The following is a 14,726-nucleotide window of genomic DNA, read 5'->3' on the forward strand; positions in this document are numbered from 1 at the left end:
TGTTTCAGTCTCTCTCTTGCACCTCCAAAGGACACACTGGATGGTAGGATGAATAAACATTGCGCTGCAGGGCCTCATGATTGCGGAGAAAGGATTACTAAAGTCATGGCCTACTGAGGCCTAGGTGACTCTGTTACTCCCAAATACCTGCAGTTATGGGAAACTGTGTATTTTTAGAGGCTTGGACTAAAAAATACTTGCCATTTGAGGTAGCAAGACATCACGTGTGAGTACTCCAAAATATGCTGGGCCGGGGTGTTTTCACTGCAGGTGAGGTTTCCTCAGGGAAGCATACGCACTTTGATGAAGGAGCACATTGAACAGAGATACTTGAGTTGTTTCAACTTGCCGCATTCTATCGGTTTAACAAAAGAAGCCCTTCACTGCCCTTCTTTCGGCATATAGTAGTCTCAACTGAATATTACTCACAAGTCCCAGAAGAGACTGGCAGTCCGTCATGTATATCTTGGATCCAATGTGGACCCGCGTGTCCTAAGACACCAGAAATGCTTCCTAGACTTAAAGCACTGCTTTGACAAATGCTGCATTGAACCTGCTGCCTCCCTACCTCTGTGACGATAAAAACCGCACGTTAGCTTGAGACCAGTTATCCCATGTGATTGGCCTATTCACTAACAATTGCTGAGGGAGGAACACCTAGCAGGAATTGAAAGCCAAGTTTTGTTTCATGGAAAATAACTTGCCCTCACAAAGACTTTTGGGCAATGAAGAGAAGATGGGCAACACCAGTGTTTTGCAGGTAACATTGAGACCGAAACCCTCCACTTTCTAATGAGCAAAATAAACTTCCCCAGGAACCTCAATTTCCAGCGTGACCACGCAGCATATACCCCTGTCGTTTCTGACTCTCTATTGCACATCCAGTGGACCCACTGGACCAGGACATTAGTAACCGTTGCCATGCTGGGAGTCATGATTGTAGTGGAAGGTTATCAAGGTCATGGCTGAGTGAGTCCTAGGTGACAATGTATCTCCCCAATTCCTATCAGTTAAGGAAAGCCCTGTAATTGTTGAAGCTGGACATGAAGTGTAGCTGCCGCTTGAGGTAGACAAACTTCACGGATTAGTTCCCAGAAGCAGTGATAGGCTAATTGTATTTTTCAGTGCAGCTCAGGTTTCTACAAGAATGAAGACATGCTTTACATGAAGAAAGGCATGGAACGTTGATAACTAGGTTGCTTTCAAGCTATCGCAATCTGGTGTCTAACCGACGAAGCCCTTCACTGCCCATCACTCGGCATATAGGCTTTCCCAATGGTAGATTGCTCACAAGTCCCCGAAGACACAGGTGGTCTTTTTAGTACGTTTCGGAAACTAGTGCAGACCCGCGAGTCCTAAGAGACCTGATATGTTTCCTAGAGTTCAAGAACCACAGGGACTAAGTATGCATGGAATCTGTTGCAGGCCTACCTCTGTCATGAGAAAACCTAAACATTAGCTTTAGGCTAGGGCTCAAATGTGGTTGGCCCATTTTCTGAAGATTAGTGAAGGATGAACAACTACCAAGGAATTGCAACTTCGAAGGTTCTTTCTTGGAAAATCACTTGTCCTCACAAAGTCCATTGGACAAGGAAGAGAAGATGGACAACAACAGTGTTTAGCAGGGAACATTGAGGCCGCTAAGCTCCACTTTGTAATGAGCAAAATAAACTTCCGCAGGGTCTCAATTTCCACTGTGACCATGCAGCATATACCCCTGTCATTTCTGACTCTCTATTGCACATCCTTTGGACCCACTGGACCATGACATTAGTAACCATTGCCGTGTGGGAGTCGTGATTGTGGTGAAAGGATATCAAGGTCACGGCTTAGTGAGGCCTAGGTGACAATGTATCTCTCCAATAACTAGCAGTTAAGTGAAACCCGGTTACTTCTATAGCCGGACCTGAAGAGTAGTTGCAGCTTGAGGTAGACAGACTTCACGTATGAGTTCCCAGAAGCATGGTAGGCCAAATGTATTTTTCAGTGCAGCTCAGGATTCCTCAAGAATGCAGACATGCTTTGCATGAAGGAAGGCTTGGAACGTTGATAAGTGTGTTGCTTTCAAGGTATCACAATCTGGGTGTCTAAACAACAAAGCCCTTCAGTGCCCATCACTCGGTATATAGTTGTTCTCAACGGTCCATTGCTCACAACTCCCACAGTACACAGGCTGTCCCTTTTGTAAATTTCAAATCCTAGTGCAGACGCACAGGTCCTAAGAGATCCGAAATGTGTCCTAGAGTTCAAAAACCACATTGATGAAGGGTCCATGGAAGCTGTTGCATGCCTACCTCTGTCATGAGAAAATCTGAACATTAGCATGAGACTAGTGGTCCCATGTGGTTGTCTCATCCACTGAACATTACTGAAGGATGAACATCTACCAAAGAATTGCAACCTCCAAATTTCTTCCCTAGAAACTCACTTATCATCACAAAGGCAATTGTTCTATGAAGAGAAGATGTGCAACAACAGTGTATATCAGAGAGAATTGAGCCCACAACTCTCTAAATCCCAATGAGGAAAATAAAGTTTCCCCTTAAGACTTATTTTCAAAAGGGACCACATAGAATTTACCCTGCTGTTTCTGTCTCTCTATTGTACCTCGAAGGGACACACTGGACTCTATGATGAGTAAACATTGTGTTGCAGGGCCTCGTGATTGCAGAGAAATGATTATTAAAGTCATGGCCTAGTGAGGCCTAGGTGACTCTGTTACTTCCAAACACCTGGCAGTTATGGGAATCTGTGTATGTTTAGAGGCTTCACCTAAAAACTACTTGCCATTTGAGGTAGGGAGACGTCACATGTGAGTACGCCAAAATATGGCAGGTCAGGGTTTTTTGAGTGTAGCTGAGGTTTCCTCAGGGAAGCAGACGCGCTTTGATGAAGGAGCGAATAGAACAGAGGTACTTGAGTTGTTTCAACTTGCCGCATTCTAGCAGTTTAACAAAAGAAGCTCTTCACTGTCCACCTTTTGGCATATAGTTGCCCTCAACTGAATATTGCTCACAAGTCCCAGAAGAGACTGGCAGTCCCTGGTGTAAATCTTGGATCCTACTGTGGACCCGCGTGTCCTAAGACAACAGAAGTTCTTCCTAGACTTAAAGCACTGCTTTGACAAACACTGCATTGAACCTGCTGCCTTCCCAGTTCTGTGAAGAGAAAAACAGAATGTTAGCTTGAGGCCAGTCATCCCATGTGGTTGGCCTACTCACTAAAAATAGAGTCTGTCATATAGAGTGAAGTAAGTCAGAAAGAGAAAAACAAATACAGTATGCTAACACATATATATGGAATCTAAGGGGAAAAAAAAGTCATGAAGAACCTAGTGGCAAGACGGGAATAAAGACACAGACCTACTAGAGAATGGACTTGAGGATATGGGGAGTGGGAGGGGTAAGATGTGACAGGGTGAGAGAGTGGCATGGACATATATACACTACCAAATGTAAAATAGATAGCTAGTGGGAAGCAGCCGCATAGCACAGGGAGATCAGCTCGGTGCTTTGTGACCACCTAGAGGGGTGGGATAGGGAGGGTGGGAGTGAGGGAGACGCAAGAGGGAAGAGATACGGGAAAATATGTATATGTATAACTGATTCACTTTGTTATAAAGCAGAAACTAACACACCATTGTAAAGCAATTATATTCCAATAAAGATGTTAAAAAAAATTTCTGAGGGAGGAGCACCTAGCAGGAATTGAAAGCCAACGTTTGTTTCATGGAAAATCTCTTGTCCTCACAAAGGCAATTCTGCAATGAAGAGAAGATGGGCAACTGCACTGTTTATCAGATAAAATTGAGGCCGCAAGTGTCGACATTCCAATGTGGAAAATAAACTTCGCATCAAGCCTAAATTTTCATGGGGAGGGCACAGCATCTTATGCTGCAATTTCTGACTCCGTATTGGACATTCACGTGACCAAATAGACCCTTTAGTGAGTACACTTTGAGGTACAGGCAGTCGTGATTGTGGTGAAAGGATTACAAGGTCATGGCTTAGTGAAGCCTGTGTGTACAATGTATCTCTGGAATACCTAGCTGTTAAGGGAAACCCTGTAATTTTTGAGGCTGCACCTAAAGTCTGATAGCTGCTTGGGCTAGATTCAATCACGTGTGAGTTCCCAGAAGGAGGGGTAGGATCATTGTATTTTTTGCGTGCTCAGCGGTAGGCAGAAAAGCAGACACGTTTTGCATGAAGGAATGCACAGAATGCTGATAGCTGAGTGTTTCAAGCTGTCACAATCTAGGTGTTTATCCAACGAAGCCCTTCACTGCCCATCACTTGACATCTCTTCGTTCCCAATGGTTCAATGCTCACAACTCCCCGAAGACACAGGCCGTCCTTTTGCTACGTTTCGGATCCTAGTGCAGACCCCTGAGTCCTAAGAGACCTGAAAAGCTTCCTAGAGTTCAGGAACCACAGTGACTAAGGCTGCATGGAATCTGTTGAATGCCTACCTGTGTCATGAGACAACATGAATGTTAGCTTGAGGCTAGGGGTCAAATGGGGTCGCCAATTCACTGAAGATTGCTGAAGAATGAGCAACTACCAAGGAATTGAAACCTCGAGTTTTCTTTCCTGGAAAATCACTTTTCCTTACAAAGACCATTATGCAATGAAGAGAAGATTGGCAACAACAGTGTTTACCAGTTAACACTGACACCACAACTCTGCACTTTCCAATGAGGAAAATAAACTTTCCCAGGAAGGCTCAATTTCCAGCGGGACCACGCAGCATATTTCCTTGTCGTTTCTGACTTTCTGTTGCACATCCAGTGGACACAATAGACCATGTCAGTAGTAACTATTGCCATCCTGGGGGTCGTGATTGTGGTGTAAGGATATCTAGGTGATGGCTGAGTGAGGCCTAGGTGACAATGTATCTCCCCAATACCTAGCAATTAAGGGAAACCCTGTAATTTTTGAAGCTGGAACTGAAGTGTTGTTGCCACTTAAGGAAGACAGATTTCACGGATTCGTTCCCAGAAGCAATGGTAGGCTAATTGTATTTTTCAGTGCAGCTCAGGTTGCCTCAAGAATGCAGACACGTGTTGCATGAAGGAAGGCATAGAACGTTGATAACTGTCTTTCTTTCAAGCTATCGCAATCTAGGTGTCTAACCAACGAAGCCCTTCACTGCCCATCACTTGGCATCTAGTTGTTCCCAATGGTAGATTGCTCACAACTCCCCAAAGGCACAGGCGTTCCTTTTAGTACGTTTCCTAATGTAGTGCAGACCTGCGAGTCTAAAGTGACCCGATATGCTTTCTAGAGTTCAAGAACCACAGGGACTAAGGCTGCAAGGAATCTGTTGCATGCTTACCCCTGTCATGAGAAAATCTGAACATTAGCTTGAGGCTAGAGGTCCCATGTGGTTGGCCCATTCCCTGAAGATTACGGGAAGATGAGCACATACTCAGGAGTGACAACCTCCAAGTTTGTTTCTTAGTAACTAACTTGTCATCACAAAGGCAATTGTGCTATGAAGAGAAGATGTGCAACAACAGTGTTTCTCAGGGAGAATTGAGCGCACAACTCTATAAATGTCAATGAGGAAAATAAAGTTTCCCTTCACTTCTTATTTTCAAAAGGGACCACGGAGAATTTATCCTGCAGTTTCTGTATCTGTAAGGCAACTCTAAGGTGTGAATAGAAAGGAGGTACTTGAGTTGTTTCACCTTGTCACAATCCAGCGGTTTAACAAAAGCAGCCCTTCACAGCCCTTCTTTCGGCATATAGTTGTCCACAACTGAACATTGCTCAGAAGTCCCAGAAGACCTTGGTAGTCCCTCGTGTACATCTTGGAGACTAGTGCACCACCCGCATGTCATAAGACACCAGAAATGCCTCCTAGACTTAAAGCACTGCTTTGACAAACGCTGCATTGAACCTGCTGCCTGCTTACCTCTGTGACGAGAGAAACAGAACTTTACGTTGAGACCAGTCATCCCATGTCGTTGGACTATTCACTAACAATTGCTGAGCGATGAGCACCTAGCAGGAATTGAAAGGCAACGTCTGTTTCATGGAAAATCACGTGTCCTGACAAAGGCAATTCTGCAATGAAGAGAAGATGGGCAACTACACTGTTTATCAGGTAACATTGATGCTGCAAGTTTCGACATTCCATTGTGGAAAATAAACTTCCCATCAAGGCTCAGTTTCCAAGGGGAGGACAAAGCATCTTATACTGCAGTTTCTGACTACATATTGGACATTCACATGACCAACTAGACCCTTTAGTGAATAAACTTTGTGATACAGGCATTCGTGATTGTGGTGAAAGGATTACAAGGTCATGGTGTAGTGAGTCGTGAGTGTACCATGAATCTCTGGAATACCTAGCTGTTAAGGGAAACCCTGTAATTCTTGAGGCTGCACCTAACGTTTGATAGCCGCTTGGGGTAGACTCCATCATGTGTGAGTTCCCAGAATGAGGGGTAGGGTCATTGTATTTCTTGCATGCTCAGGGATCGGTAGAAAAGCAGAAACGTTTTGCACAAAGGAATGAACAGAACGCTGATAGATGGGTGTTTTCAAGCTGTTGCAATCTGGGTGCTTATCCAACTAAGCCCTTCACCACCCATGACTTGGCATCTAGCTGTTCCCAATGGTGCGTTGCTCAAAACTCCCCATCAACACAGGCCGTCCTTCTTGTATTTTTCGGATACTAGTGCAGACCCGCGAGTATTAAGAGACCTGGAATGCTTCCTAGAGCTCAAAAACCTCACTGAATAAGGCTACATGGATTCTGCTGCATGGCAACCTGTGGCATGATACAAGAGGAACGTTAGCTTGAGGCTAGTGGTCAAATGGGGTCGCCAATTCATTGAAGATTACTGAAGGATAAGCACTTACCAAAGGAATGGTCACCTCCAAGCTTCTTCCTTGGAAAATCACTTGTCCTCACAAAGACCATTGTGCAAATAAGAGAAGATGGGCAACAACAGTGTTTACCAGGTAACACTGAGGTCGCAACTCTCCACTTTCCAATGAGGAAAGTAAACTTTCCCAGGAAGCCTCAATTACCAGCGGGACCAAGCAGCATATTCCCCTGTCGTGTCTGACTCTCTATTGCACATCCAGTGGACACAATGGACAACGATATTAGTAAGCATTGCCATGCTGGGAGTCGTCATTGTTGTGTAAGGATATCAAGGTGATGGCTTAGTGAGGCCTAGGTGAAAATGTTTCTCCAGAATACCTATCAGCTAAGGGAAACCCTGTAATTTTTGAAGCTGGACCTGAATTGTAGTTGCTGCTTGAGGTAGACACACTTCACGGATTAGTTCCCAGAAGCAATAGTAGGTTAATTGTATTTTCCAGTGCAGCTCACGTTTCCTCAAGAATGCAGACACGCTTTGCATGAAAGAAGGCATTGAACGTTGATAACTGTGTTGCTTTCAAGCTATCGCAATCTAGGTGTCTAACCAACGAAGCCCTTCACTGAACACCATTCGGTATCTAGTTTTTCCCATCGGTATATTGCTCACAACTCCCCGAAGATAGAGGCGCCCCTTTTAGTACGTTTCGGAACCTAGTGCAGACCCGCGAGTCAAAAGAGACCTGATATGCTTCCTAGAATTCAAGAACAACATGGACTAATGCTGCATGGAATCTGTTGCATACTTACCTCTGTCATGAGAAAACCTGAACTTTAGCTTGAGGCTTGAGGTCCCAAGTGGTTGACCCATTCCCTGAAGATTACCGAGGAATGAGCAACTACCATGAAATGGCAAACTCCAAGTTTATTTCCTAGAAACCCACGTCATCACAATGGCAATTGTGCTATGAAGAGAAAATGTGCAACTACACTGTTTCTCAGGGAGAATTGAGCCTGCAACTCTCTAAACACCAATGAGGAAAATAAAGTTTCCCTTCAAGCCTTATTTTCAAAAGGGACCACAGAGAATTTACCCTGCTGTTTCTTTCTCTGTTTTGTACCTCCAAGGTGCATTAGAAGTGAGATACTTGAGTTGTTTCAACTTACCACATTCTAGAGGTTTAACAATAGAAGCCCTTCACTGCCCTTCTTTCAGCTTATAGTTGTCCTCAACTGAACGTTGCTCACAAGTCCCAGAAAAGACTGGCAGTCCCTCGTTAACATTTTGAATCCCAACGCAGAAGGCCCGTGTCCTAAGACACCAGAAATTCTTCCTAGATTTAAAGCACCTCTTTGACAAATGCTGCATTGAACCTACTGCCTGCCTATCTCTGTGAAGAGAAAAAAAGAATGTTAGCTTGAACCCAGTCTTAACATGTGGTTTGCCCATTCAATAAAAATTGCTGAGGGATGAGCACCTAGCAGGAATTGAAAGCCAAGTTTTTTTTTATGGAAAATAACTTGTCCTCACAAAGACCATTGTGCAATGAAGACAAAATGGGCAGCAGCAGTGTTTACTAGGCAACACTGAGGCCGCAACTCTCCACTTTCCAATGAGGAAAATAAACTTTCCCAGGAAGCTTCAATTTCCAGTGGGGCCATGCAGCATATTACCCAGTCGTTTCTGACTCTCCTTTGCACATTCAGTGGACCCAATGGACCATGACATTAGTAAACATTGCCATGATGGTAGTCATGACTGTGCTGTAAGGATATCAAGGTGATGGTTTAGTGAGACTTAGGTGACAAAATATCTCCAGAATACCTATCAGTTAAGAGAAACCCTGTAATTTTTCAAGCTGGCCCTGATGTATTGTTGAAGCTTGAGGCAGACAGATTTCACGGATTAGTTCCCATAGGAAATGGTAGGCTAATTGTATTTTTCAGTGCAGCTTAGGTTTCCTCAAGAATTCAAATACACTTTGCATGAAAGGAAGCATGGAACGTTGATAAACGTGTGGCTTTCAAGCTATCGTAATCTAGGTGTCTAACGAATGAAGCTCTTCACTGCCCATCACTCGGTATATAGTTGTTCCCAATGATACTTTGCTCACAATTACCCGAATAGAGAGGCAGTCCTTTTAGGACGCTTTGGAACCGAGTGCAGACACGCGAGTCAAAAGAGAACTGATAGGCTTCCTAGAGTTCAAGAATCACAGGGAAAGAAGCTGCATGGAATCTGCTGCATGCATACCTCTGTCATGAGAAAAAACCTGAAAGTTAGCTTGAGAATAGACGTCCCATGCGGATGGCCCATTCCCTGAAGATTACCGAGGGATGAGCAACTACCAAGGAATGGCAACCTCCAAGTTTCTTTCCTAGAAACTCACGACATCACAATGGCAATTGTGCTATGAACAGAAGATGTGCAAGCACAGTGTTTCTCAGGGAGAATTGAGCCTGCAACTCTCTAAAGCTCAAGGAAGTAAATAAAGTTTCCGTTCCAGTCTTATTTTCAAAAGGGACCACAGAGCATTGAACCTGCTGTTTCTTTCTCTATTTTGTACCTGCAAACTGATTTAGAAGGGAGATACTTGAGTTGTTTCAGCGTACCACATTCTAGAGGTTTAACAAAAGAAGCCCTTCACTGCCACTGTCTCGGCATATAGCTGTTCCCAACGGTGCATTGCTCACAATTCCTCGAACACAGAGGCCATCCTTTTTGTACGTTTCAGATCTAGTGCAGACCCCTCAGTCCTAGGAGACTTCGAATGTTTCCTAGAGCTCAAGAACCACACTGAATAAGGCTACATGGATTCTGCTGCATGCCAACCTGTGCATGATAGAAGAGGAAACTTAGCTTGAGGCTAGTGGTCAAATGGGGTCGCCATTTCACTGATGATTACCGAAGGATAAGCACCTACCAAAGAATGGCAACCTCCAAGTTTCTTTCCTAGAAATTCACTTGTCATCACAAAGGCAATTGTGCTATGAAGAGAACATGTGCAACTACAGTGTTTCTCAGGAGAGTTGAGCCCACAATTCTCTAAATCCCAAGGAGGTAAGTAAAGTTTCCCTTCATGCCTTATTTTCAAAAGGGACCACAGAGCACTGACCCTGCTGTTTCTTTCTTTATTTTGTACCTCCAAGGTGCTTTAGAAGGGAGATCCTTGAGTTCTTTCAACTTACCACATTCTAGAGGTTTAACAAAAGAGGCTCTTCACAACCCATGACTCGGCAACTAGCTGTTCCCAACGGGGCATTGCTCACAACTCCCCAAACCCACAGGCAATCCTTCTTGTACGTTTCTCTTCCTAGTGCAGACCCGCCAGTACTATGATACTAGGAATTATTCCTAGAGCTCAAGAACCACACTGAATAAGGCTACATGGATTCTGCTGCATGCCAACCTGTGTCAGGATACTAGAGGAACGTTAGCTTGAGGCTAGTGGTCGAAAGGGTTTGCCAATTCACTGTAGCTTACTGAAGGATGAGCACATACCGAGGAATGGAAACCTACAAGTTTTTTCTTGGAAAACCACTTGTCCTCATGAAGCAAATTGTGTTATGAAGAGAAGATGTGCAAGTACAGTGTTTCTCAGGGAGAACTGAGGCTATAACTCTCTAAATACCAAGGAGGTAAGTAAACTTTCCCTTCCTGCCTTGTTTTCAAAAGGGACCACAGAGCATTGACCCTGCTGTTTCTTTCTCTGTTTTGTTCCTCCAAGGTTCGTTAGAAGGGAGATACTTGAGTTGTTTCAACTTACCATGTTCTAGAGGTTTAACAGAAGAAGCCTTTCACTGCCCTTTTTTGGTATATAGTTGTCATCAACTGAACGTTGCTCACAAGTCCCGGAAGAGATTGGCGGTCCCTCGTATACATCTTGGATCCTAGTGCACACCCGCGTGTCCTAAAACACCAGAAATAATTCCTACAGTTAAAGTACGGCTTTGACAAATGCTGCATTGAACCTGCTGCCTGCTTACCATTGTGACGAGAAAAACAGAACTTTAGCTTGAGGCTAGTCGTTCTATGTGGTTGGCCTATTCACTAACAACTGCTGAAGGAGGAGCACCTAGCAGGAATTGAAAGGCAACGTTTGTTTCCTGCAAAATCCCTTGTCCTGAAAAGGCAATTCTGCAATGAAGAGACGATGGGCAACTACACTCTTTATCAGGTAACATGAGGCCGCAAATGTCGACATTCCAATGTGGAAAATAAACTTCCCATGAAGCCTCAGTCTCCAATGGGAGAGCACAGCATCTTATGCTTCAGTTTCTGAGTACTTATTGGACATTCAATTTACCAACTAGACCCTTTTTCTGAGTAAACTTTGCAATACAGGGATTCGTGATTGTGGTGAAAGTATTACAGGGTCATAGGTGAGTGAGGCCTGGGTGTACATTGTATCTCCGGAATACATAGCTTTCAAGGGAAACCCTGTAATTTTTCAGGCTGCACTTAAAGTCCACTGGCTGCTTGGGGTAGATTCCATCACGTGTGAGTTCCCAGAAGGAGGGGTAGGATCATATTATATTTTGTGTGCTCACGGATAGGCAGGAAAGGAGACACGTTTGGCATGAAGGATTGAAGAGAACGCTGATAGCTGGGTGTTTTCAAGCTGTCGCAATCTAGGTGTTTATCCAACGAAACTCTACACTGCCTATGACTCGACACCTAGCTCTTCCAAAAGGTGCATTGCTCATAACTCCCCGAACACACAGGCCGTCCTTCTTGCACGTTTCTCATCCTAGTGCAGACCGGCCAGTACTAAGAGACCTGGAATGCTTCCTAGAGCTCAAGGACCACACTGAATAAGGCTACCTGGATTCAGCTGCATGCCAACCTGTGGCATGATACAAGAGGAACGTGAGCTTGAGGCTAGTGGTCAAACGGATTCACCAATTCACTCAAGATTACCGAAGGATGAGCACCTACCAAAGAATGGCAACCTCCAAGTTTCTTTCCTAGAAACTGACTTGTCATCACAAAGGCAATTGTACTATGAAGAGAACACGTGCAACTACAGTGTTTCACAGGGAGAATTGAGCGCTCAACTCTCTACATCCCAAAGGGGAAAACAAAGTTTCCGTTCAAGCCTTATTTTCAAAAGGGCTCGCTGAGCATTGACCGTGCTGTTTTTTTCTCTATTTTGTACCTCCAAGGTTCTTTAGAAGGGAGATACTTGGTTTGTTTCAAGTTGCCACATTCTAGAGGTTTAACAAAAGACGAACTTCATTGCCCATGACTCGGCATCTAGCTGTTCCCAACGGTGCATTTCTCACCACTTCCCGAACATGCAGGCCATCCTTCTGGTACGTTTCTTATCCTAGTGCAAAAGTACAGGTAGTAAGACACCTGGAATGCTTCCTAGAGCTCAAGAACAACACTGAATTAGGCTACATGGATTCTGCTGCATGGCAACCTGTGGCATGATACAAGAGGAACGTTAGCTTGAGGCTAGTGGTCAAATGGGTTCGCCAATTCACTGTAGATTACTGAAGGATGAGCAAATATCAAAGAATGGCAACCTCCACGTTTCTTTCTTGGAAAATCACTTGTCCTCACAAAGACCATTGTGCAATGAAGAGAAGCTGGGCAACAACAGTGTTTACCAGGTAACACTGAGGGGGCAACTCACCACTTCCCAATGAGGAAAATAAACTTTCCCAGGAAGTCTCAATTTCCAGGGGGACCAAACAGCATATTCCTCTGGCATTTCTGGCTCTCTTACTGCACATCCAGTGGACACAATGGAGCATGACATTAGCAGCCATTGCCATGCTGGGAGTCGTAATTGTGGTGTAACGATATCAAGGTGAAGGCTTACTGAGGCTTAGGTGGCAATGTTTCTCGGGAATAATTATCAGTTAAGGGAAACCCTGGAATTATTGAAGCTGGACATGAAGTGTAGTTGCTGCTCGAGGTAGACAGACATCACGGTTTAGTTCCCAGAAACAATGGTAGGCTAATTGTGTTTTTCAGTGCAGCTCAGGTTTCCTCAAGAAGGCAGACATGCTTTGCATGAAGGAAAGCATGGAACGTTGATAACTGTGTTCCTTTCAAGCTATCGCAATCTAGGGGTGTAACCAACGAAGCCCTTCACTGCTCATCGCTTGGCATCTAGATGTTCCCAATGGTACATTGCTCACAACTGCCCACAGACACAGGCGGCCCTTTTAGTACGTTTCAAAACCTAGGGCAGACCAGCGAGTCCAAAGAGAACTGATATGATTCCTAGAGTCCAAGAACCACAGGGATTAAGGCTGCATGGGATCTGTTGCATGCCTACCCCTGTCATGAGAAAACCTGAACGTTAACCTGAGGCTAGAGGTCCCATGGGTTTGGTTCATTCCCTGAAGATTACCGAGGGATGAGCAACTACCAAGGAATGGCAACCTCCAAGGTTCTTTCCTAGAAACTCACGTCATCACAAAGGCAATTGTGTTATGAAGAGGAGATGTGCAAGTATAGTGTTTCTCAGGGAGAATTGAGCCTGCAACTCTCTAAATCTCCAGGAGGTAAATAAAGTTTCCCTTCCAGCCTTATTTTCAAAAGGGACCACAGAGCATTGAACCTGCTGTTTCTTTCTCTATTTTGTACCTCCAAGGTGATTTAGAAGGGAGATACTTGAGTTGTTTCAGCGTACCACATTCTAGAGGTTTAACAAAAGAAGCCCTTCACTGCCCCTGACTTGGCATCTAGCTGTTCCCAACGGTGCATTGCTCACAACTCCTCGAACACACATGCCGTCCTTTTTGTACATTTCGGATCTAGTGCAGAACCCTGAGCGCTAGGAGACTTCGAATGTTTCCTAGAGCTCAAGAACCACACTGAATAAAGCTACAGGGATTCTGCTGCATGGCAACCTGTGGCATGATACAAGAGGAACGTTAGCTTGAGGTTAGTGGTCAAATGGGGTCGCCAATTCACTGAAGATTAAAGAAGGATGACCACCTCCTAACGAATGGCAGCCTCAAAGTTATTTCCTAGAAACTCACTTGTCATCACAAAGGCAATTGTGCTATGAAGAGAACACGTGCATCTACAGTGTTTCTCAGGGAGAATTGAGCCTGCAACTCTCTAAATCCCAAGGAGGTAAATGAACTTTCCCTTCATGTCTTGCTTTCCAAAGGGACCACAGAGCATTGACCCTGCTGTTTCTTTCTCTGTTTTCTTTCTCCAAGGTTCCTTAGAAGGGAGATACTTGAGTTGTTTCAACTTACCACATTCTAGAGGATTAAGAGAAGAAGACTTTCACTGCCCTTTCTTGGCGTATAGTTGTCATCAACTGAATGTTGCTCACAAGTTCCAGAAGAGACTGGCAGTCCTTCGTGTACATCTTGGATCCTAGTGCACACCCGCGTGTCCTAACACACCAGAAATGATTCCTACAGTTCAAGTAGTGCTTTGACAGATGCTGCATTGAACCTGCTGCCTGCCTACCATTGTGACGAGAAAAACAGAACATTACCTTGAGGCCAGTCGTCCCATGAGGTTGGCCTATTCACTAACAAGTGCTGAAGGAGGAGCACCTAGCAGGAATTGAAAGGCAACGTTCGTTTCACGAAAAATCACTTGTCCTGAAAAGGCAATTCTGCAGCGAAGAGACGATGGGCAACTACACTGTTTATCAGGGAACACTGAGGCCGCAAGTGTCGACATTCAAATGTGGATAATAAATTTCCCTTGAAGACTCAATCTCCAATGGGAGAGCACAGCATCTTATGCTGCAGTTTCTGAGTACTTATTGGACATTCCATTTACCAACTAGACCCTTTTGTGAGTAAACTTTGCGATACAGGGAGTCGTGATGGTGGTGAAAGTATTACAGGGTCATCGGTGAGTGAGGCCTGGGTGTACATTGTATCTCCGGAATACCTAGCTTTCA

The sequence above is a fragment of the Balaenoptera acutorostrata genome, chromosome 10 (assembly GCF_949987535.1).
Source record: "Balaenoptera acutorostrata chromosome 10, mBalAcu1.1, whole genome shotgun sequence".
In the NCBI taxonomy this organism is placed as follows: Eukaryota; Metazoa; Chordata; class Mammalia; order Artiodactyla; family Balaenopteridae; genus Balaenoptera; species Balaenoptera acutorostrata.